The 27,342-nt window shown below is 40.8% G+C and overlaps 1 pseudogene; it reads left to right on the top strand.

The window, feature by feature from the left end:
- Nucleotides 1-7,917: 7,917 nt before the first annotated feature.
- LOC118845548 lies at nt 7,918-8,524 on the top strand (annotated as a pseudogene).
- Nucleotides 8,525-27,342: the final 18,818 nt, after the last annotated feature.

Below are 27,342 nucleotides of genomic sequence, written 5' to 3'. Positions count from 1 at the left end.
AACTGTGTCCCTAATTGCTTACTAGCTATGTGACCACAGGCAACCTTTCCTGGGTCTCAATTACCTTAACTTTAAGATGAGGGGCATGTAGATGACATCCAGGGGCCATTCCAGAAAAATAACCTGGGACCAGGCATGAATGAATCAAATCATTAACCAAAGGGGTGGGGAAGAGATAAGAAAAAAAAAGTGAAAGCGGTTCTATTCTTTGAGATTGGTAAGAACCTATTTTTTTAAGTGAAAAATGATGATTGCATTTGGAGACTGGCATTAGGACAAGTAATTCTATTAGTTTCAAATGCAATGTGATCACACTGATTGGCTTTTCCCTCCACCAGCGTGGCTTACTTACACGTTTGTTCATCTTTGGGAAGTAGGCTGGCTACTGGCTGATGACCCTTTGGCCAGAGTGACTCATCATCTTATGAACAGATTTTGTACCTTTTGGAAGGGACAGCTAGTGATTCAGAAAAAAAAGCGGGAAAGGAGGACATAAATACATGCTGTTCTTTAAGATTGTTGGACATGTGATCATCCACATTTAAGAAAAACAAGGTCTTCCTTATGAAAACTCTTCATCAGATAATGATTGGACAACAGCTAGGGGGAGCATTAGATAAACTCCTGGACTTGGAATGAGAAAGACCTGAGTTCAAATCCTACCTCACACACTGATTGGCTTTGTGACCTAGGCCAAGTTTTCCAGCCTCAGTTTCCTCAGCTGTAAAATGAGCACCACAGTAGTAGCTACTTCACAGAGCTATTGGGGAGAACCAAATAAGATCCAATTTATAACGCTTTTCACGAATCTTAAAATGCTACATAAAGGCTAGGATTTAAATCATCTTTTAAAGTGAAACAGCATCTTGTCTTTCCATGAGGCTTCTGCTCACCAACAGGGCAGATCGGGTGGTCTGCCTATTGTTTATATTTGTGCTTTTCTTAGGAAATGGAATCCACAAACATTTCCCATGCAGCCGCTTGAGTTCATTTAAAACGCTGTGTCTGGTGCACTTGCTGACCGCTGCAGTGGTTACTGTAAATGGTTCCATATGGGCTTGAAAGGGGACACACTTTGAATTTGTGGATTGTCAGGAGACTCTTTTGAAGGGAAGAACAAACCTCCCAAGCTCTGGATGGTTTTAGGTTGTGCATGCCCTTGATTTCTCCGGGAAGATCCTCAGGAGACCTGCATGCAGCACCACATGTCAGAGAAAAACAATAGCTAGCCATTGGTTCCCTAGGAAGAAGTTGTTTTCTTGTGTTTTTGGTTTTCAAACAAGGAAATAATACCAGGGTTGGTGTGCATCCCTTATTATTCTGATACTGCGTGTGTGTGTGTGTGTGTGTGTGTGTGTGTGTGTGTGTACCTCTGATCTCACTAGTATGCACTGGAGTTCCTAGTGAAGAAATTCCTTCTTTCGGCACAGATCAGAAACTCTTCTTGCCCTTACTGTCTTAAACGATACTCTGGGAGCATTGAGCAGGTGCCAGATCTATCCAGGAGGCTTAGTCAATCTAGCGAAGGAGCTGGGTCTAAAAAGCCAGGCTCCAATACTGCTTCAGATACTTAACTTTAGCCGTGTAACACCGGGTAAAGTCCTTGACCTTCCTCAGACTCACTTTCCTCTTCTATGAGGTGGCGGAGAGAGCAGCCCCTCCCTCCCAGCGTTGCTGTGATGACCAGATGAGTTAGCGCCTACGGCCCCAGGCTGCCTTTCTATCTCATGTTCAAGTCCAGACATCTCCAATCCCTCCTCTCTAATGTTAATTTAATCTCTAAGTGAATAGTAGATGGAGCAAAGTACTCAGGCTTCTGAGATGCAGAACTCGATAGAGACTCTCTGGTCCACTGCCTAAGAGAAAGAAGAGACTTCTACAAAAAAGCACACTTTTGTACTGCCCGGGAAGGTTCTCAAAGCAATTTCCTCTTTACAAAATCCTCCTCTTGTGCAGAAAGGCTGAATCTTCCTTGGTGTGGAGGTTTAGTATGATTCTAGATCATGAAAGTGATACCGCAAGAGATTTTGGGAAAGTTTAGGAGGAAAGAGGGAGCGATGGGTGCTGCGGCGTACTGGAGGGTGAGCTGGCCTCAGAGGCAGAAAGACCTGAGTTCGAGTCCTACCTCGGACATGGCCGTGTGACCCTGGACCAGTGCTAGAGCCCTCTCCAAGATGATTAGAGTATGTGCAAATTTCCATCAGCCTGGGGAGCTCATAACATGTTTTTAGACCAGACATCTGCTCTAAAAAAAGGACTGACTCTCTGAGAGGTTAAGGGATTGTTATCGTTATAATTAGCACACAATTAATATGTATCGTTTGTAGGATTTGGAGATGTGTGTGTGTGTGTGTGTGTGTGTGTGTGTGTGTGTATCTATGTTCTAGAGGCAGCTAGGTGCTGTCGTGGATAGAATGCTGACCCTGGAATGAGGAAGACCCAAGTTCAAAAGCAGCCCTAAACTTGTGCTACCTAAGTGACCTTGGGTAGGTCATTTAACTTCTGCTTTCTAATCTGCAAAATAGGGCTAACAATAGCACCTATCTTCCAGGGCTGTTGCGAATGGAAAATGAGGTCTGTCCGTCCATATTTCCCTTATCCTATATTTGTTGGGTTGATGTTTTGTACCCAAGAACTTACATTTATCTCTCTTGAGTTTTATTTCATGAGATCCAGCCTGTGCCCTAGAGACGGTCAAGCTCCTTTTGGCTCCTCACTTGGTCCTCTTTGTGTTAGCCAGCCCTCCCAGCTTTGCGGCATCCTCAGATCTCCTGAGCACGTCATCGCTTCCTTTAGCCAAGTCAAGGAATCATGTTAAACAGAAGAGGTCCAAGGAGAGACTCCTGAGCTAGTCCAGGCTCGGAGATATCCTGCTTCATTGACGTTGAGTGCGGTGAGAGCCGCATAGGCGAGGGCGGGAGGGGACACCTGTGTCCATCAGCACCACCAGAGGGAGCCCCTGCGCACATCATCCTGGTAGGGGAAGAAGCGTTCCGGGGCTCCCTCTCTGGCCAATCTTAGCTCCTTCTCCTCTAAACCTCACTGTTTGCTTCATATTTTAAAAGGTGCCATCTCTGCAAATCACTCCAAAGTGGCCATCACTTCCGTATACGTGGTATCGTCTTCTTTTAGAAGGTAAGCTCCTTAAGGGCGGACTCCCTCGTTTGTTTGTTCTTAATTTATAATCCCAGGGATGCGCATCATACCCAAGCATAAGTGTTTAAAATGCCTTTTCATTCATTCATTTTGTGTATCTATATATTTTGTATACATTCTTAGTATACATATTTTGTATGCATATCACAGTATACATAAAATACATAGGCATGCATATATATACTTATACACAATTATATATATGCACACAAATACAGACAAGTGTGTGCACACACACACAAATACACACTTGTCTGTATTTGTATTTTTCCTCCTCCCCCCCACCCCTGCCCCATATCATGTAAGCTCCTTGACTTATTTTGTTTTTGTCTTAGGGGCAAGCCATTAGAGTACTTCATTATCTAAGGGAATTCCTTTTTGATTTGGTTCTACTCAGGATTCCCTCCATCAGGACTGTTTTGTTTTATATCTTTGTGTCTCTAAAATGTAGCACAGAGCCCAGCACATAGCAGCACTATAGCAGTACCTTTGGGATAAATGAATGAAGGCAGAAAATAATTCCTCAGGACCTAGGAATTAAAGAGAAAAAAGGTTGATGGATTTTTCAAAAGCCAAACACTGGCATTTCTTACAATCATATAATTGTAGGACTGATCTAGAAGAGACTGCAAGGGTCCAGAGCTGGAAGGAACCTAAGAGGTCATCAGGTCCAATCCCCTCTTTTGAGGAAACTGAGACCCAGAGAAGTCAAGTGACTTATTAGTTGGTGTTGGTGACCTTCCTGACTCCAAGTGTACACGAACTATTATGCCATGGTGTTCTCAAGAGAAGTTGATACAGACCTCCACAAAGGAAAGACGAAAGTAGGTGAAAGGTTCTTGTTGACCAATTTATGGCACAGTTGGATGGATACTTAATTGAATTAGTCCAACAGTGTGTTTATCCTGGCCAAATGTTACAGGTGGACAATGAGTTAAGCCCAGAAACAATTAGGAATAGGAGCTTGGGGTGAATCCCATTTGGAAAAATAAAAATAAAAAAACAAACAAAAAGACAGTGCCGTCAGTTCTTCCTAAGCCACTTGCTATGAAAGCCCATTTTTTTTTTATCCCAATATTCTTGGACTGGTGCTGTTTGACTGTGAATCATGGAAAAATCACAAAGAGAGTGAGCCACTGACAAAACTCAAAATAAGACTTGACTCAGGGCTTTTTCTCTGTCCATCCCCCACACTGGGAATGCTTTCCCTCCTCATCTTTACCTACTTCCTCCCCTTTTCCTTTAAGTCCCAACTAAAATCTCATCTTCTATAGGAAGTCTTTCCCAACTTCTCTTATTTCTAGTTCTTTCATTCTCTCAATTATTTCCTACTTATCCTGTATATAACTTGTTTGTACACATTTGCTTACTTGCTGTTTTCCCCCAATAATTAGGGCACGGTCTGTCTTTTGCCTCTTTTTGTATCCCCAGCACTTAGCACAATGCCTGGCACATGGTAGATACTTAATAAATGTTTATTGAGTGACTGACTGCTTAACTAACAAATGCAACTGGATCAACTTGGGTAATGTAGTACGTTAAACATTTCCAGGCTTGCTGTAATCACTTCATTATAAATGTGGATGTAACAATAAGAAGGATGGGGGGGTGGAGCCAAGATGGCGGCTGGAAAGCAGGGACTAGCGTGACCTCCCTGCCGAGTCCCTCCAAAAACCTATAAAAAAATGGCTCAGAACCAATTCTAGAACTGCAGAACCCACGAAATAGCAGAAGGAAGCAGGGCTCCAGCCCAGGACAGCCTGTATGGTCAAGGGGTAAGGTCTATTGCACAGAACTGGGAGCAGAGGGGAGCAGAGCCCAGCATGAGCTGTGCCTGGACCAACCAGACCAGAAACCCAGTGGAACAGTGGAACCCTGAATCAGTGAGTTGTGGCAGTTACCAGACTTCTCAACCCACAAACACCAAAGACAAAAGAAAGGTTAAGAAAGACAAAAAGAAAAGGTTAGTGAGGAAAGCTGCTGGGACAGAGTGAAAGGAGTTTGCGGTTTGGCCACTGCCCAAGGGACAGTGGAGGTGATGCAGCTCTGATCCTGCTTACAGACCTACAGCTGCAGTTGCTTCCGGCCCCAAGCCTACCCGGTGGGAGGAATTAAGTGGCAGATCAGAGCGGGAGTGCAGAGCCAGCTTAGATCTGAGTCAGGTCCAGGTTGGTGGTTCTTGGGGGAGGAGGAGCACTGGTGTGGCAGAGCTTGCTGTCTAGAAATAGCTCTGAAAACAAGAGCGAAGCCTCTCAAGCTTGGGACAAAGTACTCTCTACTCTACAAGCAGTCATGCCCCAATGAAAAACTCAAGGGTCAAGTAAATTGGCTGGGAACATGGCCAGGCAGTAAAAACAGAGTCAGATTCATACTCAGACATTGGAATCTTTCTTTGGTGACAAAGAAGACCAAAACATACAGACAGAAGTTAACAAAGTCAAAGAGGCTACAACAGAAACCTCCAAGAAAAACATGAACTGGTCTCAGGCCATAGAGGAGCTCAAAAAGGATTTGGAAAAGAAAGTTAGAGAAGTAGAGGAAAAATTGGGAAGAGAAATGAGAAGGATGCGAGAAAACCATGAAAAACAAGTCAATGACTTGCTAAAGGAGACCCAAAAAAATACTGAAGAAAATAACACCTTAAAATATAGGCTAACGCAAATGGCAAAAGAGCTCCAAAAAGCCAATGGGAGAAGAATGCCTTGAAAGGCAGAATTAGCCAAAAGGAAAAGGAGGTCCAAAAGACCACTGAAGAAAATACTACCTTAAAAATTAGATTGGAGCAAGTGGAAGCTAGTGACTTTATGAGAAATCAAGATATTATAAAACAGAACCAAAAGAATGAAAAAAATGGAAGACAATGTGAAATATCTCATTGGAAAAACCACTGATCTAGAAAATAGATCCAGGAGAGATAATTTAAAAATTATTGGACTACCTGAAAGCCATGATCAAAAAAAGAGCCTAGATATCATTTTTCAAAAAATTATCCAGGAGAACTGCCCTGATATTCTAGAGCCACAGGGCAAAATAGAAATTGAAAGAATCCACCAATCACCTCCTAAAAAGATCCCTAAAAGAAAACTCCAAGGAATATTGTCTACAAATTCCAGAGCACCCCGATCAAGGAGAAAATACTGCAACCAACCAGAAAGAAACAATTTGAGTACTGTGAAAACATAATCAGGATAACCCAAGATCTAGCAGCTTCTATATTAAGGGATCAAATGGCTTGGAATATGATATTCTGGAGGTCAATGGAGCTAGGATTAAAACCAAGAATCACCCACCCAGCAAAACTGAGTATCATGCTCCAAGGCAAAATATGAATTTTCAATAAAATAGAGGACTTTAAAGCTTTCTCAGTGAAAAGATCAGAGCTTAATAGAAAATTTGACTTTCAAACACTAGAATAAAGAGAAGTATGAAAAAGTAAACAAGAAAGAGAAATCATAAGGGACTTACTAAAGTTGAACTGTTTTGTTTGCATTCCTACAAGGAAAGATGATGTGTATGATTCATGAGACCTCAGTATTAGGGTAGCTGAAGAGAATATACATATATACATACATGTATATGTGTATATATACATATATATGTATATATATATATATGTATATATACATACATATATATATACACACACAGAGGGCACAGGGTGAGTTGAATACGAAGGTATGATATCTAAAAAAATAAAATCAAATTAAGGGATGAGAGAGGAATATATTGAGAGAGGGAGATAGGGAGAGATAGAATGGGGTAAATTATCTCACATAAAAGTGGCAAGAAAAAGCAGTTCTCTAGGAAGGGAAGAGGGGGCAGGTGAGGGGGAAAGAGTGAATCTTGCTCTCATCAGATTTGACCTTAGGAGGAAATACCATACATACTCAATTGGGTATCTTACCCCACAGGAAAGAAGGAGGAAGAAGATAAAAAAGGGGGGACGATGGGAGGTAGGGCAGATGGGGGGAGGAGGTAATCAAAAGCAAACACTTTTGAAAAGGGACAGGGTCAAGGGAGAAAATTCAATAAAGAGAGATAGGTTAGGAAGGAGCAAAATATAGTGAGTCTTTCACAACATGAGTATTGTGGAAGGGTTTTATATAATGATACCCATGTAGCCTACGTTGAATTGCTTGCCTTCTTATTGAGGGTGGGTGGGGAGGGAAGAGGGGAGAGAATTTGGAACTCAAAGTTTTAAAAACAGATGTTCAAAAAAAGAAAGTTCTTGCATGAAACTAGGAAATAAGATATACCGGCAATGGGGCAAAGAAATTTATCTTGCCCTACAAGAAAGTAAGGTAAAAAGGGATGGGGCGGGGGGAGTGCGGTGACAGAAGGAAGGGCTGGCTAGGAAACGGGGCAATCAGAATATATGCCATCTTGGAGTGGGGGGAGGGTAAAAATGGGGAGAAAATTTGTAATTTAAAGTCTTGTGAAAATCAGTGCTGAAAACAAAAAATCTTAAATAAATTACACACAATAAAAAAAAAAAAAAGAAAGAAGAACCAGAACGCAAAATAGAAATTGAAAAAATCTGTTGATGAACTAACATGGCGGAGCCCCCGGCTGGTGGCAGAGACTCCAGTGGTTCTGGCTTCTGCTCCGGCTCTGGGTTCTAGCCGGCGGTGGGGGCCCCTCACTGAAATCATAAACCCACAAAAAAAAAATTACGGATCCTCAACCAGTCACCGTGACCGACGGAATTCCAGCAAGTTTAAAGAGGGGTGGGGAAGAGAATGCCCCCAACCCTACTGTAGCATGTGGAAACTGAGCAAGAGCAAAGTGCTTCTGATGATTCTCCCGAGGAAGACGAGAGCCGAGGAGAGGGCAAACCGCGGCCACTGCCTCCTCCCAGAACAAGGACCAGTTACTTCAAGATGAATTTACCTCCTCAGTGTCTCAACTTGCCACGAAGGTTCAGGGAGCCAGTTTCCGAGGTTGGAAAGAAGTGACCTCAATGTTTAATAAAGATGATGAACAGCAACCACTAGAAAAATGCAAATCTCCAAAGTTTAAAGGAACTAACTCAAGAATAAAAGAAGATGTGAAGACTGAAAAGAAATGTGGATTTTGGGACAGTTTGGTGTTAAAACAGAATATGCAATCTAAGAAACCAGATGAGATCGAGGGATGGGAGTCACCTCAGATTACTCTTGAAGATCTACTTACTGATGTAGGTGACCCTTCTAGGGACCATCTCTCATGGCCAGTTTGGGAAGATGAGACTAAAGTTTCCACTAAATACACCAACCTGACCAGCTCAGGAAACAGTTCCAGGTGGAGTATCAAGTCACCCAGAAAATTGGTCAGCATTAGAAGGCAAAGCAAAGGTCATCTTATTGATAACTGGGGAGCATTAGAATAATAATGGCAATTTGAAATACTTTATAAATGAAAATGTTTCTTGATGTCTATGTATAATCAAATCAAAATTTGCTCAATATTGCACCTGTATGCTTAGTTTTGTTCAGATTCTTATAAATATTTTCTTTGTTACTTTTAATTAGTGTATCAACAGATAATTCATCTGTTTTCTTCATTTAAAAAGAAAAGAAAACTTCTTTTGTGCCTATTTTTCATATTTGGATTTTTCCAGTATGTCAGATTGTTGAGATAACCAAAAATACTGTATTTCCTTTGTGAATGTATAGACTAGATTTGAATTCAACTGCCTTATCCAGAAACTTCTAGGCTCTTGGGATCCCAAGACTTCTGAAGCTACAGATGTTAATTTTGGATGACTTCCATTTAAAAAGCTAGTGTTGATTTGTAATTTGCCACAAAACTCTTCATGCCATGGTTATAATTCCTACGTTTTTTTGTCTCATAATCCTCTTTCCTTGTTTTTTAATTAGTCATTCTGCTTCTGCTTGTATGTTGTATGAAATATGAGACAATAGCAGTTGTACAGTTTTCTTCCATTGCCAGAAATTTGCGGAGAGTCAATAAATCTTCCAAAAGTTAGGCCAAAAGTCTCTTAATTTAGCAAAAAATCAAAATTTGCATAAAAAACTTGATTAAACAATTAAATAGGAAAGTAAAGGGTTATAATTGAGTGCAAAATGTCAAATAAAAATTATATTCATTCAATGCCTGTGGAGAAATAGCCTCTTATTTGCACATGAATAGCAACGATTTTGGTTTTGTTTTGTTTGTATTCCTTAGTTCTCCTTTTTGACTTTTAAATATTGATCTTATTTTTAAATTATTTATTTTTAAAAAGTAACTGTGCTTTTATGTTCTCAGGGTAACTAAGGAATGATATAGTGTGTGCTAACTACATGTCTTAGTACTCTTTCACTTTAGTTTCAGTTTAGTTAGAACATAAGATTCAATGAGGTTAAACTGTTCACATTATATAGCAGGACAATGTTTGTAACTTTTAACAACTTCATTACTATAAGAGCAATTAGAAAGAGTATATGTAGACAGAAGGTATGGATATAAGGTGACTTTGATGAGATGACACCCAAAAAAATAAAGGGGTGAGAAAGAAAATTGCACAGGAAGAAAAAGGAGGAGGGAGATTGAATAGGATAAATTGTCCCACATAAAAGAGTCAAGAGTCTGTGTTTTTTTTTCCATGTTTACGAAAGAGAGTTTAAAGGCAAGCCTTAGAATTTTCTACTCAGGTCTGAGCATTAATTTAAGTCATCATACCAACTTTAAAAATAATAAATTAAAAAAAAACTAATAGTAGACTTTGAAAATTCTAATATGTAGAGGATTGTCATTAGTTTTGATTTATATATTATAAGACATGGTATATGTTCTGATAACTTAATGTGTATTATAGTTAGGTAACCTTGGACAAAATTGTCCTTAGAAGACCTAGATGAATTTTGATGCTTAACTCAAAAGACTAATTTTCCAACTTCGTTGACAGCTCATGACACACTGGAACTGAAGAGCAGGCAATTATGGAGAAAAGAACTAGGAAGTTTTTCAAGAACATTTCCAGTTTCTTCTTGTTCAATTTTAGTCTCAACTCCTTTTCTGTTTGTATTATTGGTCCAGTCAGCTAGGCTGCACATTGGTTAGAGCCTTGGGCCTAGAGTCAGGAAGACCAAAGTTCAAATCTGGCCTCAGACAGTTACTAGCTGTGTTATCCTGGGCAAGTCACTTCACCCTGTTTGCCTCAGTTTCCTCATCTGTAAAATGGGCTGGAGAAGGAAATGGCAAAACTACTCCTGTATCTTTGCCAAGAAAATCTCAAATGGTATCACAAAGAGTCAGACACAACTGAAAAGTCACTGAACAATGATTAGTCCAAAATATGTGTACCAGTGTAAGGGTTCTATGGGCTGTCAATCTGATTGCATATCATAGTCTAGTCAGTAAGCAAATTCATCTGGTAGGTTGATGTTTTTATTGTTCAGTTGTTTCAATCACGTCCAATGCCTCGTGACCCAATTTGGGGTTTTCTTGGCAAAGACATGGGAGTGGTTTGCCATTTCCTTTTCCAGCTCATTTTATACATGAAGAAACTGAGGCAAACAGGACGAATGACTTGCCCAGGGTCAGACAGCTATCAAGTATCTAAGCCAGATTTGAACTCAGGTTTCCTTACTTCAAACCTGGCACTCTATCCACTGTACCACCTAGCTGCCCAGTAGGTTAATAGTTGGGCCAAACTTGGTAGAATGATTCCAGACCTCCTTTAAGTAGCTCTTCAGTGGTCTGAGACTTGATTCAACCAGTGCAATTTCATTCACAAATAGGAGTAATTCAAGGACCCAAAAACCTATATGGAATTCCTCTTTGATTTGAATTCTATTCAGGACAACCTCCTTGATCACTTGGGTAATTGTACATTTCTTCATTTTATACCCCATTTGATGTTAATCAAAATGTTCTTAAAGTTATCTAAAGTTTATTTCAGAGGCATTCAAGATCTTCAAAAGCTTCATGAACATGATGGTGACATCTCTAGACCAGGGCTTTAGGATCATCACTTTGGCAGCTCTATGATGGGTGGCAAGGAAGAGCAAAGACTAGAACTAGAGAGATCAATTAGGAGCCTATTGCTATAGAACAAGTGAGAGGCAGTGAGGGTCTGAACTCGGATGGTAGGCATGGGACTGGAAAGATGGAGACATTAAAGAGAGAAAATCAGACTTGGCAACTGATTGCATTATCACAGGTGTGGGAACGGGAAGAGGTAAGTATGACTGCTGGGTTGTAAATCTGAGCGACTAGAATAGAGGTGAGACTTTTGATAGAAATAGAAAAGATAGGAAGAGGAGTGAGTTTCAAGTGGAAGATCATCCTTTAGTTTTGAGATTGTTGAGTTACAGATTTCTATGGGACATTGAAGGCGAAGGATATTCTACATGTGGTTTTGTGATTCAAGACTTGTACAGGAAGAAAAGGGGAGAGAGAGAGAGAGAGAGAGAGAGAGAGAGAGACAGACAGACAGACAGACAGACAGAGACAGGCACAGACAGAGAGACATAGAGTCAGAGACAGAGAGACTCAAAGAGAGAGACAGACAGACAGGCACACGCAGAGAGAAAGAGAGGGACAGAGAGAGACACACACACAGAGAGAAAGACAGAGACACACACAGAAGGAGAGAGAGAGAGAGAGAGAGAGAGAGAGAGAGAGAGGATAAGGATAGAGCCCTGGGACAGACCCACGCAGAAGGAGTGGCACATGGGTGATGAATCCACAAAGGAGGTTAAGTACTGCTAAGACAAAGAAGAAGGGAACCTTTATCATCTTTCGTATCACAGAGAGGTATCACAAATGTCTAGGAGGAGATAGATTCTAGGAGGAGTAAGTGGTCAAGTCAAAAATTACAGATAGGTTGAGAAAGATGAAGACTGAGAAAAGGCCCCTGGACTTTTTAATTGCCAGATTGCTGGTGACTTTGGAGAGAGCATTTTCAGTTAAGTGGTAGGATTCGAAGCTGGACTGGTAAGTTTCAGGAAGTGAGTGGAACTCGATAATACTGAGGCCCAAAGAATAGACAGCTTTGTCTAAGAGTTTGGCTGTTAAAAAAAAAGAAGAGAGAGACAGAATGATAGAATGACGCTGTGAAGGGATTTCAAGGTTTAGTCGACAGAAGCGCACACATGCGGCAAGAATTGGAGGTAACAGAATGCTGCTTTGGAATTGTTGTTACTATTAGTAAATTGTTGTCATTGTTTGTCATTCCTTCTAAAAGAGGACCATCTTAGGGGCCGAGTTAGAGCCGAGCCCTGTCCTCCTCGGACCTTCACGCCCAGGAGCCTGCTGAGACAAACTCAGGGCTCTGAGATATGGGTGGAGCCAGGAGGAGGGGTCTCACCTTTGTTGCCTCCCTGGCAATTCCAGGTCTTTGCCCAGACCTGCCTGACCACATGGAACTTCCGGTTCTCTGACCGGGCTTGCCAGAGCACATGGAGTTTCCTGTTCTTTACTTTGACTGCTTATCCGCAGGGAGCTTCGGGTTAGCGCAGGAAAAGAAGGGGAGGAGAGTAGGCGGAGTTGGGGTGTTGCTAGTATCCAGGTGTCTTGATTTTTACCTGTCCTTCACCCACGTAACCAAAGAATGTACCTATGTCACTAAAGATATAAAAGTGCTGCTTGCTGAAATGATAAACGGAGTCATTCACCATCTTTCGGCTCCCTCCCCATTTATTGTCCCCGAGATCAGGTCCTTTGCTAGGCAAAGGCCTGGGGCTTGGGGGAAACCCCGAGTATAGTTGCGAGGCTTCGGGAGCCCGTAACAGACCATGACATCAGGAAGCAGATGTCGTGACTTAGTAGTAGTAGTAATGGCTAACATTTATAAAGTGCCTTCTATGTGCTAAGCACTTTACAAATATTATCTTATTAGATACAACAACCCTGGAAGGGAGGTGATGCTATTATCTTAATTTAACAGTTGAGAAAAGTGAGGCAAACAGAAATTAAGTGACTTGACCCAGGGTCACACAGTTATTAAGTATCTGAGGTCACATTTGAACTCAGGTCTTCCTGATTTTAGGCAGGTGGTGCTCTATCCACAGTGCCTTGCAGCTGTCTCTAAGAAGAAGATATATTTCACCTCCAATTAACTCAATGTCCAGGGCCATCTCCAGTCATCCTGATCTATATCTTGCCACTGGACCCAGATGGTTCCAGAGGAGAGAGTGAGACTAATGGCTTTGCACAGTCCTGCCTCACTTAAATCCAATTCACTTGTATTAGTAAATGTGTTAAATGAATGAGTGAATGAATGAATGAATGTATAAACCCATGGAAGTCCTCCAGCACATTCCTCAGGTGTCAGAAGCCCAGGGTTCAAGTCTCATGTCTCATGTTTACCGGCATAACAGGCCTCAGTTTCCTCACTACATAATGAGAAGAAATGGAATAGGTGTCCTCTGACGTCTCTTCTACCTCAAGACATGATCCTATGATTTTACAATCCTCTATTAAGGATTCATAGAAAGATTTAGACAAGATTCTGCACAGGATGAGGGGACATTATCTGCATAGGTAGAAATCCATTGGAGGATGAAAGTAAGGCTACAAAATATTTAAACAAGCAATTAAAAAAAGTCCTGCCAAAGACTGCATGGATTAATGATCTCTTCCAGAGTTTCACAGATAACCCTGCTTCCTCTTCACTCCTTTAAAGAAATACAGTAAATCTCCAATTTGCTATCAAAATAAAGAGGCTTTTGGACTTGAAAAAGGAGGGCAAGAATTCAAATATCATTTGGGAAATGCCAGTGGAGAGACAATTACAAAACCTACAATGTAACTCTTAAAATGTCAAGGTTATAAAGCTTCTCTGTCTTCTCCTTCTCCTCCTCCTCCTCCTCCTTCATCTTCTCCTTCATCATCGTCACCATCATCATCATCATCATCATCATCACCATCTTCTTCTTCTCCTCCTTCTTCTTCTTCTTCTTCTTCTTCTTCTTCTTCTTCTTCTTTTCTTCATCTCCTCCTTCCTGCTGCTGTCTGCATGTGGGCTCCCCCTTTAGACTGTGAGTTCTTTGAGAGTAGACTGATTTTTGTTTTGTTTTACTGTTCGTCTTTCTTTGTATCTCCAGGGCTTAGCACAACTCCTGGCACATAGTAGGCACTTAATAAATGTTACCTGACTAACTCATTAAGGCTAGGATCTAGACCTGTAATTTCAGTGATATAAGGAACTCCTGGGGTGGGGGGTGGTTATTTGTGTGAACGATAATGATTCTTTATGTCCAGGTTATATGTTCCATTACCTTCCTCCCCTATAATTCTACCCCCACTCCCATCATCGTAGGATCATAGGGCCATGCATAGAGAGCTGACCTTGAAGTCAAGAAGACCACGGAATTACACATGTGCACACACACACACACACACACACACGTGTGTGTGTGTGTGTGTGTGTGTGTGTGTAAAACAAAAGAACCCTTCTGGACTGTGTTAGTGTGGGCATAAATTTAGAAACATCCTTTAAAATGAACAAAATCTAGTCATTAAAAAAATATATAGGTTTGTGGAAGTGGGCTCAGAGCCTTGCATCTAATAAGTATTTTCTTTGTCTCTTACAAATCCTACTTGTCTTCCTCTGCTTGAAATTTTGTATGTGACTTGAATGCCCATCAAACTTCTAGGACATCTCACAACTGCTGTGTTGAACAAAGACAACAAGACTTTTGAACCTCAGTTATTCTGCCTGCTCAAATCCCTCCCAACAACCTTGACACATTCATTATTTTGTATGATTCAGATACATCACAAAAGACACAAGAACAAATCTCAGCAACGCTTTTGTGCCTTTCCGAAGCCATCAATCAAGTGTTCTCATTCAGAGCATGTTGTTTTTCTTCAACTCAAAAACGTTGACATTTCTCAACTGGATTAAGATCATCCCTTCATTGAAAGGCTCCACCTCCCCCTTGTGTCTTTCAGATGACTTCCCCCTAAGAAATGCTAATGAATGATCTTCTGATGGTCTATGGTCTATTTACTTGGCTGCTTCTACCACAAGTAAACTTTAGAAAGTGGGATGGAGTACTTAGAGAAAAAAAATCTTCAAGTATTTCCAGATTTGAAGTTGGAATTCATATTTTGGGGCTTGTTCTCATAGTTATTTGAATAAAGTTTGTAGAATCTATGAAAAATTGAAAAAAGAAGTTTTTCCCTCAAGAAATTCATCACTGATTCTGTCTGATCATACTTAAATTGGTTACTTTCAAAAAGGACCCTTCTTGGTTTAGAGGTTGCTATTCACTGACTGTGGCCCATACTGAGATTCACTTAGTCTGCTGGCTGTTGACTTTAATCTGATCTGTCCTGTTACAGTGGAAAGAATAAAGGATTTTGATTCAGAAGATTTGGGCTCAAATTCTGCCTCACTCACTATCTGTGTAACCTTGGACAAGTGACTTAATTTCTCTGAACTTTAATTTCTTCACCTGTAAAACCAGGGGGTTGGATTAGATGACCTCTAAGATCCCTATGATGCTAAGTTTTATACTTCATGATCAAATATCCATTCTGTCTACATAAAAATGTGTCTAATGAATTCAACATATTGTTTTCCAAGTATCCTGTTGGTCTTTTTTCTTCAGAACTTCCTTCTGTTCTCTTACCCTCTCTACTTTTTTTCCTCCTTTTTTCCCTCTATTGTTCACAACCTCTCCATCTACGTAGATCAGTATGACTAGAGATGGCCCTGGATGCAGTGGGAAACCTTGGCCTTTTTCAGCAATGGTCTTTCCCAGGTCTCAGTTTACCTGAGGCAACACCCATTCAGTGATTAGGTTAGATAAGAAATCAGACAAAAGAGGGCCTTTTTTACCTACTCAAAAAAAAATGAAACAAAAGAAAACAAGACAACACTCCCATCAGAACCATTTTTTTTTTTTGGTGTCTTAGGTCATATGTCTCTTCCCCATTCTTGGAACCTAATTTTCATTTATTGCTTCTTTTTCCCTTAGCTATCATAGGAAAGCCAGGGAATGGGGCCAGTTCTATGTTTCCTTGTTATCTGTGCAGCAGCATAGACTATCCACACTCCGATCAAAAGTCATTTTGAAAATAGGAAGAAAGAAAATGGTGGGTTGGCTGATTGGTTTGATTTCAGCTGTCACCCATTCACCAATCTCTAGTTTGTGCTCACGTTGGAAACTTTCCACCAGGTCTCGAGGACTAAACCCGTCTAACCATTTTATTCTTGATAATGCTGCTATTGGTGCTGCCTTATTGGCTTGCAGTTAGAGTTCATGGCCAGGTGTGGCTTAATTGCTCTCAGAAGGATTTGGAGAACAGCTGTGGTTCTTTTAAAGGGGCTAGAGAAGAGTCATTCTGAGGTTCAGATCCTAGCTAGCTCATCCAGCTCCACAGTGGCCCCTGCTGAAGGGATTCTAGATAATATTATTGGGAGTACACATCCCAGAGCAATGGTAAAACTTGCTTGTTTTTTTTTCTTCTTCTTTCAACCAATTAGCAACTTTATTATATTTGCCAGCTTAAGAAACGAAACCTTTCATACCCACGAGGGTAAATGTCCCAAGGCCAATGGAAATCATCAGGTTCAAATACCAACCCTATTCAAACACTGCAAAAAGGGATGAAAATAGAAAGTCACCCTGTTTTGTCTCCAGCCTGAATATGCTCTGGCAGCCAGAAGGTCCTGTCCTAGATGTAGGTTGTGCATGCTTTGAGTGCTTCCTGTTGGTGACCTTCCATTTGCTGTTTATGTTGGCAATAACTTTTTCCACATCTTCATTTCTTCCCCATATGTCCCAAAAGAATGGAAGGACCATCTTGGATATCAATGTTAGCAACTTGAGTCTATCTCTCAGGTCTCTTGAAACATTCTCCTCTGGAGCATGAGCAAAGGCTTGACAACCTGGTCAAGTCAATCATAATGGTTAAATTAGGTGTGTCTCAGCACAGCCTAAATGAAAAGTCTATGAAGGAAGCTTGTCTAATTTGTTCAGGGGGTGGTCTCCAGAAAAAAAGAGGAAGCCTGGAGCTACACAGGTAAGTGATCAGAGAGATTTCATAAATTACACCCCCCCCCACCCTTCCCCAAGGTCGAAGATAAGGTCATTCTGGCAGATGTCTATTCATTCAGATACCTGGAAAGTACTCCATCTCACTACCTTCTTGCTTCATCAAGGGTCCAGACCCGAGATCAGCCCATGCTTAGGGTGAGGCTTTATCCACCATCACAATGAATAAGGAGAGCTGGAAGTGCCCTCATGTAAATAGAGATAGTGATGGTGGAAGACAGGGGCTGCTTGGTAGAGAAACTCACACCTACCATTTTGGAACTGCCTAACTTCTAGTTATTAAGGATAATTCATTAAAATGGGAAGTTACATGATGTCTTTTTTTCCTTCTAACCTGCTTCTCTCTAACTCTCTGATTCTGTCTCTCATCTCATCAGCTTCAATGAATATATTCAAAGATGTATTTATTTACAGATGATGCTGATTTATCTAGGGAGTCCTAATCCATCTTCTGAAGTCCAGTCCCATACCATCAACTGCCTACTGGACATTTCCAACTGGATAGCCCTTAGGTATCTCAAAGTCAATGTGACCAACATGGAACTCAATATGCTCCCCCCCCCCCCCCCGCCGCCACCTCTCCCTGTACCACTGAACCCAGAATGTAACCTCCTTGAGGGTAGGGCTATTTTCATTTTGTCTTTGTATTTCCCTCCCTTATCTCAGTGTTTAGAAAGTACCTGATATGTATTTTGTAGATTGGATTGTACCAGAAGCTACCAAATAATCCACAGGGGTTAGTTTCTCCCTCTTACTCTGATACCCATGTTCCAGGGTGTTGGCCACATACCTTGAGCCAAGGGTACGTTTTCTGCCTCTTGCCCCAGAAATAACAATTCACAGTTATAGATCTGATGAAACCTCAGAACAGTTGCTAGCCTTGTTATGTAGACTGTTTGGACTGGTCCTTTTCACCTAAAGGTGGGGGAATATACAGTCAGAAATAGCTAAAATGATTGGTAAATATTAGGGAGTAGCTAGACATGAGTGTGTTCTCTGACTAAAAAGATTCTGCCAATTCCTGCACTCAAGCTTATCTGATATGACAGGTTAGAGTCTAGTTAGGAATATCTGGCAGGTGGGTTTTTCTCACCTTAGCTTGGAGTACTGATATCCCTTTTCTCTATCTCAAAATAAAATTTTATAGTCCTGTAATATAGTTGGGCCATCTAGAGCTAGTCAGATGCCTGGTAGAGTTCTTGGGTGACTTTATTCTCCCCTTTGAAACAAAAGTGGGGACTTCAGAATGTCAGTGAGATAGAAGCCCATGGATCTTGTACATTTTTGTATACAGTGATCTGTACCTGCTAAATTTCTTTGTACACCATGAATAAACTGCCAACTGAGGGCTAAGATTTGTTTGGGCTGCCTGAAATCCTCTAACCTAACTACACCTAGCTAAGTACACCTGGTCTAGATAATAACTCTCAGTTAATGAGAAGATTCAAGCAACTAGAGCTCTCCCTTTCTCCACTATTTTGAATATAATAGTGGTCTAATGAGGAAGAACTATATAGGAGAAAATATGAGTATATTTTATTTCACAAAGAAAATAAACCCTTTAATTACCATTCACAGAAGAAATTAATGTAGCTGCTTTACGAAGTTCTCTTTAATATAATAGTTGATGAGAGCCTTCAAAGAAACAGAAGTAAGAGATGGTAATCCAGAAATCCTTTCCAAACTTTTATTTTCTTTAAAACTCCATGTCCTTATCTCTACTGCAAAATGGGAGTGAAGATCATGATACTTTATGATTTTTTGGTAAGGGTGGTGAATGGCTCCCTCCTGAGAATGGAAAACTAATTTTTAATTTAAGCTTTCAAAAAAACAGAATAAAAGATGATCTGGGTAGTTTCCTGTTTGAAATTAATGCCTACAAATCTGATATGTTCAAATTCCTAGGATAAATGTCTTATAAAATTATCCAAAAAGAGATGAGTTAAGTGTTTCAGGGTTTGATATATAGAACCCTTCAAAATTAAGATTCCCCCAGGGAAGAAAAAAGAAAAACAAAAGAAAACCCCAAGGTCCAAGTACTCTGGTTTTACATCTACTGAAAACCATGGAGTGTGAGCCCCCGCCTATGTGTCTACTTACACGAGATAGTCAGTAGTCATAATTACTCTTAAATAAAGACACTTAATAAAATAGCATACAAAAAACACTAGCAATAAAATAGCTCTCTCATAAACCCAGGGTATATTCTCTTACAAATGCCCGCAGCAATGGATTAGTGGATATATCTAAGGAAGAATATATCAAGTGAAGAGGAAGGAAGTAAAGAAAGCAGTGTATATGCATAGAGGGGCCATTCATGCTTCTGATGCTGTCAGGCCCTGAGGTCCCATTGTCATAGCATCACGGTGCCCTGGCCCTTTTTCTTGCTGGTCTTGCAAGCTGATCAGTCTCTGCTGGGTGTTACTCCCCTCTGCTCTCCTGGGGTTGCTGCTGGATGGTGATCTGCTACTTCACTTGATGGAAGCCTCTAATGGTTTTATGGCTAGAGAGCTTTGCCACCAGTTTCCAGCCTTCATTTTTTTGGAATACATGCTGTTGGTCATCTTGTCTCTTGTCTACCAGTCTCTTGTCTAATAACTGTTAAGCCTTTCTTCTGATAAGAGTGCAAAAGATGCTCTTTAGTCATAAAGTTCTTCAGTCCTGATCATCTTACCAGCTGCCATGTCTTCTGCACTCATGGGTATTTCCAATCTGGCTTGCTGATGTGCCCTCATGACCTCAGGGTTTTTCTATCTACCTCTCAGCTGGTATTGGTAATATTGGTAATCTCTCTAAGGAGTATGGATTTGATTTTCTATTTGTATTCTCTGCTCTTTGCACAATGCTTGGCCCAGAGTAAGGGTAGGAATAAGGACTAGACCTGTCATTCATTTCACTGTGGAACAGACTTCCCAGGTGGGAAAATACCCTGTAACAAGTTCAATCAATCCTTTCTCTGCAATTTATAAACTTCAAGATTTGCCTAGAGTACTGAGACATTAAGTGCTTGCTTGCTCAAGGCTTTACAACCAGTATATGGTAGAGGCAGAACACAGAGTAAGAGCTTAATAAATGCCTTTTCATTCATCCATTTATAGCTGATGCTATTGACCTACCATAGCCAAGTAGGGGCTAAAAGGCGGGCAGAGGACTCCCAAGCAAAGCTTCAATCTGCCTTTTGAACTTCGTTCTTTCTGTTGAGTTGATGGGTTTATCCCAAATGTTTCTTTTACTTTGGATTAGGAAGTACTTTTAACTTTCAGTTATTTCCTAAGTTTATAGGCATCCTATGCTTCCAAGCCCATTTCATGGAGTTCACAGTCTAAGACTTAGTATATTTTTTTTCCTGTGCCCTTCAAATCCTTTGGGTCTTATCACACAATTGAATCTTTAATTGCATATATGTGACTGGAAATAAGCCTTCTCCCAGCTTCTCAGCCATCCTACAGTGTCAGGCATTTATTAAGCACCTACTATGTGCTAGGCACTGTGCTAAGAATCTATAGAAAAAGCTGAAGTAAAGGTAAGACATCCTTAAAATTATTAAGCTTATGGAGGAAAAGGAAACGTTCATGAGGAAGCTCCCCTGGGAGGATAGGGAGGAATTGGGAGGCCAGAGATCCTGACGAGGAGGAGGAGATGTTGTAGAAATCCATTTTTATAACCATTGGTGTAGAGTCAACCTTCTAAAATTCCCAACAGTCCTTGGTCAGAATGATTTTCTGTATTGAATGGAAGTGCAATGACAGAAGGGTGAGTTGTGGGGTATGGGGGGAACCTGGGATCTTCCTTACTTGGGTAAATCTTTAATAACAATGCAATTCAAGGGAAAAAAATCGAATTGTCAAGCTTTGAGTCAAAGCTAAGGAATGACTTTGAACAGAAGCTGATCCTTCCTCTCCCTTCTTCCCAGAGTGCTTCATTCCTTCATCCCCTTCCCCCCAGCATTTAGATCCAATTATCTTGTTCCACTTTATTCCACAATAACTATGACTGACAAGCCCAGGAAGGTTCATTTCTCCCCTCTGCCTATCAGCTGTTCTGTCTGTGAACCAGTTTCCAATGAGTTTTAATGACTTGAAATACTGTCACAAGATGAGCCAGATGTGTCTGTTGGGTTTGCCTAACTTTTTTTCTTTATTATATGAAGGCTTGCAAAGGGGAAAGGGGAGGGGAAGATCCTGAAGGGGCTTTGATGTGGAAACAAAAGACAGATAAAACTTCGGGGAAAGAGGAAGGAAATATCTCAGACTTGTTGGGGGTAACAGGGAAAGGTGGCCTGCCTGTTTCTGCAATTCAGGCAAGGTTTCCAGGTCTGAGTATCTGGAACCTTACTTGATAAGATACCTATGTATTGAGGACTACTTAAAAAAATTCCATTAGAAGGCTGTCAAGTACAATGCCACTGTTTCCTGTACTTAACCTTTTGTCCTTATCAGTGGATGTTCATTGGTCACAGATAATGACCTGAGTCCTAGGCTGGGATATGGAAGGTGGAGACCCTGCCATAGAAGATAATGCCCATTCACTGGAGCCAGAAATGACTGCTTAGCTGACTTTATTGCAAGGACTCCAGGAACAGCCCAAATGGACAAGGGCTCTGCTTGGCTCCATAGGGGCAGCTAATAGTCACCAAGCAGGTTCTGAGGATGAATGGTTTTGTATCAAGCACCAACAAGAATCAACAATTATCAGTCTAGAGCCTAAAGGTACCTCAAAAGGTCCCTAATCAATACCTCAACTTTTCAGATGAGGAAACTGAGGCCTCAAGAAACTAAGTGACTTGTCCAAGGTTACACGGACAGACAGCAACAGAGACAGGATTTGAATCCAGCAACTCTCCCTCCAAACCTAGCACTGTTTCCACTGCTCTTTGTTACCTTTCTCATCTGGTGATGTAAAGATTCCCAGAGTTCACCAGAGAATTTTTCAGAGAGTATTTCAGAAAATAAACAATTTCATAAAAAGTACCACCTGAATTTGACCAATGTATGTCCAATTGAGAAAGTCAGGGAATGTGTCTGGATGTGAGTTTTCTCTAGAGGATTCGTTTCAAGGTTGCTTTCCTCTTATTCAGTTTCCTCATCTCTCAAGGGGATTGGACTAGAAGATGGCTAGCGCCCTTCTGAGAGCTGACATTCTTAGGTTGCGTGGAACTGTGGACATAAGAGATTTCCTGTGCTCTGAATGTTTTAGAGCCAGGTATGATGATGCATGCCTGTAATCCCTGGTACTGGGGGAGGTTTCATCAGTGAATCGCTTAAGTTTGTGAGTTTGGTACTGCGGTGATGCTTAAACCTTTTGGGGGTCCTCACTAAGTCTGTCATCTATATGGTGAGCTCTTGGAAACAGGGCCACCAGGCTGCCTAAGTAGGGAAAACCAGTCCATGTTGGAAGCGGAGCAAGTTAAAACTTCCATGCTGATCATCAGGGAGTGGGCTTGTGAGCAGCCACTGCACTTCTAGCCTAGGTAAGGTAAGATGAGGCAGTCCTGAAAGACCAACCAACCACCCATCCAACTACAACCACCAAAACACCCTTACTTTGTAAAAGGAAAAAAAAAATAATTATGGGCACATAACTGCGTGTGTGGGAGCGGGTTACTTCTTTGGACTATTTACATTTCTGTCAATCAGAGAGCATCTATTAAGCACCCACTATGTGCCAGTTATGGAGCCACAAGGACTGAAGCAAAATGGATCCCACCTTTAAGAATGATAATATATGTATATAACATATATATGTACATGCCTGTGTGTACACTTGTGAGTGTTGAGGATTCCTTGAAAGATGTATCTCTGTCTCTATCGAGAGTTGTTTTTTTGCCATGTCTGACTTTCTATGACCCCATTTTGGGTTTTCTTGGCTGAGATATTGGAGTGGCTTGCCATTTTGTTCTCCAGCTCATTTTACAGATGAGGAAACTGAGGCAAACAGGGTTAAGTGACTTTTCCATCTAGTAAGTGTCTGAGGCTGGATTTGACCTCATGAAGATGAGTCTTTCTGGTTCCAAGCTTAGTGCTCTAACCAAGGTGCCACACAGCTGCTCCCTTCCATAGCATATACACATGCATAAATACATGGATACCTCCACATATATGTTTATATATACACAGTATATGTATATATAATACTGTAACACTATTTTTAGTCATATAACTATACATAACTCTCTCTCTCTCTCTCTCTCTCTCTCTCTCTCTCTCTCTATATATATATATATATATATATATATATATACATACACCTCTCTCTCTCCCTCCCCCCCCACTACAAAACAAATTCTAGGCATCCTTGGAAGAGGATGATTAGCAACTGGAGGGGGTAGAGTTGATGAAGGTGAGGGTGGAGCAGCAGCTAGCATAAGCCTTATTAGAGTGGGGACTTCTTGAAGCCACACACTGCTTATCACTTTGGTATTTGCATCCCACAGCACCTAGCATAGTGTCTGACACATAGTAGGCTCTTTAGAGATTTTTTTCATTCATTCTTTGATGCATCATATTTCGTAACAATTCACATGAAGCTTCTTTAACCACTTCTCCATCAATGGATGCCCTCTTTGTTCCCAGTTCTTTTTACTGTTCAGTTGTTTCAGTCATGTTTCATTCTTCATGACCCCATTTGGGTTTTCTTAGCAATGATACTGGAGTGTTTTGCCATTTCCTTCTCCAGTTCATTTTACAAGTAAGGAAACTGAGGCAAATGGGGTGAAGTGACTTGCCCAGGGTCACACAGCTGGGACGTGTCTGAGGTCAGGTTTGAACTCAGATCTTCCTGACTCCAGGCCCAGCATTCTGTCCACTCGGCCACCTAGCTGCCCTCTCCTCAAGATAGAAACCCAGAAATCCAAAAAGGGCTGAATCACTGAAAATTCGAGCTGAATTTTCCATTCCTCTTCTGGGGCCCACTGAGCGTGACTATGGTATTGATTTTGAAGGCTCCTTTAGAAACACCCACTTTCCCAATGTCACTTTCTTTCAGATGCTATCAGACTCTATAAAATCCTTTTTTCTTTGCCATTTATTCCATATATGTATTTATAAAGGAGAAACCAGGGAAATGCATGAACTGCCTTGATAAGCTGCTGTCTTGTCTTTTATATCTGCGGATAGGAATAGATTGAAACCCCTTTATATCAATTAATTGAAGAGAGAATAGTTTGTTTTCGCCAAGGTAAAGTGAACTAGTGTTAAGTCATAACACCAGGGAATTTTACAACTGATAGTGGCCTTAGAGATCATGGACCCCTTTGGCTGTCTGGGGAAGCCAGAATAATGCTTTTGAATAATTCAAAGAAATGAAAAAAGAGCAGGAGTTAGTGAAAATAAAAGTGTCATTTTTTTCCTCATCCAAATTCATACCACCAAAGCATTTCAAGAGGGTGAGAAATAAGGCTCTCCTTGGCTGTAAAATTCACTGTCGGACTTTGGTAGTTGTGGGAAAGGAGATCCACAAAAGAAGCAGCAAAAATGATGGTAGTTAGCTGAATGGACAAATCCTTTTCTTTAGGATTCAACTGTAACACTAGGGGTCACTGTAGAGCAAGGTTTAGATTAAGGTCAGGGTAGAAGGGAAACGACAGATTCCAATCATTCTCCTCCCTTACCTGTCTCAGAGTCCCATTAATGGGTCCGCAGCTTGTTAGTCTTGGGATTGTAAGGTTTTCAGTTTATGCTTTAAAGAATGTATTGTAGCAAAAACACCAGATAGATAACACATTGTATGTGTCCTAGTTAAAGAGAAATTCTTTAGCAATGGGTCAGGGATTGGATTTCTCACCCAAGAACCAGGAAGAAACCTTTGTAGTCAATGTCTTTCTGCTTGGCTAAAGCTACCAGCATTTCCTACCACATACTCAGACCATGAAGATAGAGACAGGAAATATACTTCTCCAAGCCAATCGCAGATGTTTATTAGAAGCATCAGAGGGGTCTTGCACATGGACAGAATGACTCAGTGGGATCTCTTCATAAGAAGGAGGCTAGGGAGCTTGATTCTGGGCAAGTGGAAATGACATGGGGGGGAAGTGCCTTGGAAAGACTATGGAAGGTGTATGAACATTTTGTACATGTTGTTAACCATGTATTAAAGAGGAGTTTCATTGGTTGACCCTGTGGGCATTCAGAAAGGCTTGTTAGTTTCAGCCCTGGGCTTGGGTGGTTTCCAATAAGAGACAATGTTGTAATGTGATAGGCTCTGGAGTGTTCTCTTTTCTGAAGTCATAGAAAGGCCCCAGAGAAAGGCCTCAGTCTTTCGGCTCTGTATTCGTAATTAAAAAAATGTTTTGTTTTTTTTTTTACCTTACATTTATAGATCATTCTCACTTTGTGAGAGATCTCTTTTAACAAATTGAAACACTTAAAATTAATAATTCAGAGACCTCATCTGAAAGCACAGGCATTACTTCACATGTGTAGAAGCCTCCTACCTCTATTTTTTTTAATGAACAGAAACCTGTTTTATGTCCCTCTCACCTCTTATCCCATTAAAAAAAGGAAAAACAAATTTCTTATAACTAATATAGACAGTCAAGCAAACACATTCCCTTAATGACCGTCATTTGTACCTTTTTCTTTCACTTCTCTCCATTGACCTAGGAGAGGAAATTCCATCTTGGCTTTAGCCTTTCATTCTACTACTGTTTAAAAAACAAACAAACAAAAAAAACAAAGCCCCACTCCTCCCAGCAGTTTGTTGTCCTTTCTTCAACTTCTGCCATTGTGGGGTCAGGGAGAAGCCATCTCTCACTTCCTCTCAATTTTTACTCTTTTGAGAGGAACTCTCAAGGCTTTGCTCTGATACAAAAACCATGCTGCCCCCCCGGCCTCCCCAGGAGATGAATGAAAACCCAAACCCAGAATTTAATGTGGGTTCAGGTCACTCATCCCACCTGGATGGGCAGTAGAATCTGTATGCCCAAGAATAGTGTTATATGGATTAACAAAAGACGTTTCTTGTATTGGAATTGGGAGCCCCAAGATTCCTTATTCTACAGACTGAATGATGCTTTTCAGTAATTAAGAAGCAAAAGGAAATGTGTCTCTTCAATTATAACATGTGTTTGTTTTCCCCTGATGCCAGGCATTTACTTCTGTGGTTACCCAGAAATTAGCCTCCCAAAGAATGAGATAATGAAGCAAAATCTTGAGTACTACCCATCCCCCAATTTTATTTTGCACTCTCCCACCTCTATGCATTTGACCAAGGTGTCTTCCATATTTGGAATATACTTTCTCCACATCTCTACCTGCTGAAGCAATTTTCTTTTTTCAGGTTACAACTTAAATGTGCCTTCTATGACTCCTTCTTTGATTCTCTCACATAAATGTGATCTTTTTCTCCACTTCCTTAAATCTCTGTTTTTCGTTGTCCAGACATACTTATCATATCAACACTCGTATTAATCTTACGCATACCCACCTTTTAGTTCTCTACTACAGTGTAAGCCCCTGCAAAGTCTGGACTACAATCCACTTGCTGTTCCCAGAACTGGATGTTCGGTATGTCTTCTTCATAGTTTTATGGGGGATGTCCCTCATGCCCAGAATGCATACCTTTCTCCCTCCTGCTTCTCAGAATCCCCAGCTTCCCACTGTGTTACCTGTTATAAGAAATCTTTCTAATCCCCTTAGATTTTTGTGCTGTCTCTTGCCTCAAAGAACCATGGACTCCTTACTAGTCCCCACCCCACCAGTGGAATGGAAATTCCTTGAGGGCAGAGACTGTTTTTTTTTTCTTTTTAGCTTAATAAGTGCTAGGATTGGGTTGGATTTTTCATATTTGTAATCATAGTAAAGTGCACTAACCATAAATGTTTAATACTAAATATTGGTTGTATTAAATTGAAATAAACACTGGCAGCCTCAAGTTTTAGATTTAGATAACAGGTTTTCCTGACATACAATAAGTCACATCCCCATCCTGTCATTGTTATTGCTAGCAGTAAAAATCTGCCTTTATTGAATATAAGCACTATGTCAGGGGCTCTGCCAAGCCTTCTAGCCAATCTAAGTCAGCATCATTCTGACAGCATAGAATGGAATGTCATGAAATTGCATGGGTATCCAATTACTACTACAAGTTATAAAAATGGTGTATTTTTTTAATAGAGGAAGGTAAATGAGGAGGGACAGAGGATAAACGATTTTCAAGACTGAGTCAGCATCATTGAACTGTGAACTGGAAACCA

Source organism: Trichosurus vulpecula, chromosome 4, assembly GCF_011100635.1.
Source record: "Trichosurus vulpecula isolate mTriVul1 chromosome 4, mTriVul1.pri, whole genome shotgun sequence".
Classification (NCBI taxonomy): domain Eukaryota; kingdom Metazoa; phylum Chordata; class Mammalia; order Diprotodontia; family Phalangeridae; genus Trichosurus; species Trichosurus vulpecula.
Note: the sequence above shows the minus strand (reverse complement) of the source record. Positions and strands in the feature narration are given on the sequence as shown.